We start from the raw sequence: 3975 nt of genomic DNA on the forward strand, positions 1-3975 counted from the left end.
TTCAACAGATTATACTGACTTGGGCCAAACCTTTTCCTCTGGATATCCAGAAAAAGAACAATTTTATTTGCTCTGCATTTTTGTAAAGGATCCAGTGTTGTTTTATTCAAATGCTTGACAATTTCAGTTTTTCCCCTGGGAGTGGTGGGGTGTTCATAAAAAGTTTCAGAAATATGCAACTTGCAATTTACTGAACTTGCGCAAGGTGTGTGTGTGTGTGTGTGTGTGTGTGTGTGTTCTTGGACTTATAGGTTAGAGACTTCAGGCCTAAAAGCAGATAGAAATAATATCCTTAAAACCTTGTTTTGTCTAAAAAATATCTGATCATGTGCTTTGCGCAGGAGTGAGATCGGTATGATGTATTAAGTAGATTGGGATAACTTTTGATTTATATACATTTCCCTTTTTTCAATATTATTGTATGTTTTATAAAAAGATGAGGATAATGGAAAGTGTCTTTGATACAATTAGTAACTTAAAGTTCTAAAAACGTTGCTGAGGAGCAATCGAAGGGTAAAGTCTACCTAGTGAAGGTTCCAGTCTGTTGTACTATGAAGTGAGAATGATAGGTTAGCGACCTACGTGGAGCATAAAGTCTGATTTTACTGGGCTAAATCAACTTTCAGAGCTTTAATGTGCAGCTGAGAGCAGCAAATAAAAAACACTGGGAGCAGCAAAATAAAGAGAACTTGAGACAATCTTCTTTGTGATTGCGACTGATGCGTGGTTGTGATTATCATCACCAGTGCACCAGTGTTGCATTTTGCTGTTATATTTTAATAATCTTGTAAAATCTCTATCACCCATTCTAATGACAATATCTCTGCTAAACATTTTCCTCACGAATTTCATGATCTCAGTCGCTCGTTCAGCTTCTGCTGAATTAAAAAAAACTTCCTATTTTGTAAATCTTGGTTATGCTGTGTTTGGCATGCCGGCAGTGGAAGCTGATCTTGAGCCTTGAAAACAGGACTTCAGAAACTAGTGGATGGCGTCACAGTAGTTATGTCAATTCTTTTAACATAGGCTGAAGCAGAAAGCTGGGTTAACAAAGAAAGCTGTGTTGATTGACTGGGGTTTAAGCTTTGTTAAGATAGCTAACACAAAGCAAATCTGACTATGTTGAACTTCCTTCGTAGTTGTGAACATATTGTATTGACTACAGAGTGATCATCATCTGACGAAATGAGGGTTTCTGACAGCACAAAAAACATCTTTTACTTGAATTACCTCTGTCTGAAAGTGCATACACGTAGATTTTTAATATATAGACCATGAAACATAACAAAATACAGCAGTGAATGCGCTTATTGAAAGAAAAAAAACATGTCTGATAACACAAGAAGTCATCCAGTGCTTCATTATTCCTTTTTGGCTTTTATAAACTTGAAAAACTGAATAATTGTTTTAATCCCACATCTGAAAGTCTCACTTTCCAAAAATCCAGAGTCGACCTACAGCAGAGCTTCCTGCACTGTGCTATCGGCCCGCTGGCTGCCCTGACACAAACAATATCCGTCAGAGCAGTCTGGATATTTCCAGCCTGTCCAGGCTCACTCAGTGCTGCTGTCTGCTTAAAATCCAGCAGCTGCTGGATACATGCATATGCAATTTTTAATTTTAAGTACAAAAATAAAAAAATATTCATGTGCACCAACTTTCAGGTAATTGAACCAGTGCAAACTATTTTAATAATGTAATTTCGCTTATACAGAGGACTTTTGCTATTTTAGTGTTTAGTATGTTTAAGCATTCAATTTGTTAGAAATGTGAAGGATTCTGATGATGGGAAAGCATCTAGTCTAATTTTAAACCACTGAAGAGATAAATGTTCCAGGAAAAACACTTATCTTTTTTTTTTTTATTCACAAAAGTAAGGGGGAAAAAATAAACCCAACCAAGCTGTAACTTTGGCCATGACTTTTGAATGTGATTTTGAGGAAAGGCTATTTATTTATTTAGATTAGCTGAGCTTGTCAGGACCGCAGCGCTCATATCAAGAGCAGTAATAATAGTATAAAATGAGGGAAACTGTCTGAATGAAGCTGTTGTTTTTGTGCTTCCTCTTTTAAAGTGCTTTGTACCCCACCCCCCTTCTATCAAGTTTGCTAAACTGCTCTGTCTGTTGCAGACTTTCACTGATCTGAAGTGAAGCTTGAAAATGAAGAACTGCATCTCATCAACATCATCTGCCACCTCAAGACAACAGGATTACTGAACACACAAACTCAGGAGTTTTGATGGCTAAAAACCACATAAATGTTGCTCAGGTTCCTTTAAACTGTTTCACTAACTGCTAACTCATCCACTGAGACACTGAACAAACTACTTGTATCCTTCCGGGTTTCTGCAGATAATGTATGATTGTGGATATCACACGCTGCCTTATCAAAAATGAAACTGCATGATTCAAGCTACATTATCCATGCTTTCTCTGTCACTCTCACATCTTTAATTTGTTAACATTCTCTTCCTATTCAGCGGCACAATAAACAGTTGAGGAGCTGGTGAGCTTTAACACAGCCAGCACAAAGCCTCACTTATAATACACAAGTTGTTGCATTGACAGGAGTTATTAGGGCAATACATATGTCAATACACTCCCTCAGTTACATCTACACCACCTGGAATCTTAACATGTTGTTAACCTTCTGTAAATACTATAAAGCTTCACTTGGATAACCTGATATGAGTCAGTTCTTTATTTCATCACATTATTTTTGTCCACTAGCTCCTTAATAACAATTAAACATGCATGCAAAACACAGCAGCTATTTACTTAGTCACCATTTACCCCTGTTTCCATGGCACAGCAGGGAACACAAACTCCAGCAAGCTACCCTTATCTTTTTTAATAATAATAATAAAGTAAAAGAAAATTACCAAAGAAAAAAAAACTGACATGGCTTAAGAAAAAAGATGGATGAAATGTTCATTTGTTTCCACTTCCAGTTCTGTGCTTTTTGAATATATAACACAAATTGTTTTTCAGAATAACCTGATAATGAAGATTAATATGAAGAGAATACCTGATTAGGTTTGGAAATCAGGCTCAGTCAGGGAGGGAAAAATAAAGATACATTTGATTAGTATTGTGAAGGCACCTGCACTGGCTTTTCTAACTTCATATGGTTCAAGGTCACATATAAATAGTTCTCCAAATAATACAGAGTGACTCCAGTAGATCAAATTTTCACTACAATGAAGAAAAGTGGATCTCTATAACAGCGACACACTTCACCAGGCCCTCAAATATTCCTCTGAGCATGTGCAACTTGTTAAAAAAAATAGCCTTAATCATTCTCTAATTGCACTTTTGATGTGTATGCAAACAAGCTTTAATTATGTCACAGATGGAAAAAAAAAAAAAACAGCAGCAATAATGTTTGCTACTAAACATGGTGCTCGTTGACAATCAGAAGCAGACCAGATTTCCTTCGGGGATATCCAAGGGGCTGCTTTTACCTGGAGCAGGTAATTCACCTGCAGTAAGACAGCACACGGGACCAATTAACTGATGATGGAGTAACAGACAGGGTGGGAGCAGTGTCCTTGCGGCCTTTTTCTTGGCTCTCGTGTAAATGAAACCATCCGAATGTCCCCAACAAAGAATCTCTCAAAGAGTTTTAATCTCTATCAGCTGTCAGGTGAGCCCTCAGAATGTGACAAAGTCCCTCTCCCTCACTGCCGCAAAATCAATAAATGAATAGATCAGAAAATAGCACAAAGTGCATTCACTGACAGGATATTATTATTTGTTCAATGGGAAATATTTCTGTCAATTCTTTTGATGTGATTTCTCAAAGAATTCCTCTGCTGGATTTAAATGTGCTCATCCGTGCGCGCGCGCGCGCGCGTGTGTGTGTGTGTGTGTGTGCGTGTGTGTGTGTGTGTGTGTGTGTGTGTGTGTGTGTGCTGGAAGCATGAAAAAAAGAAAGAGAAAAAGCAGAGAGATTTCACAGTGAGCGCTAAACA

Source organism: Pundamilia nyererei, unplaced genomic scaffold, assembly GCF_000239375.1.
Source record: "Pundamilia nyererei isolate P.nyererei 1_Seehausen unplaced genomic scaffold, PunNye1.0 scaffold00040, whole genome shotgun sequence".
In the NCBI taxonomy this organism is placed as follows: domain Eukaryota; kingdom Metazoa; phylum Chordata; class Actinopteri; order Cichliformes; family Cichlidae; genus Pundamilia; species Pundamilia nyererei.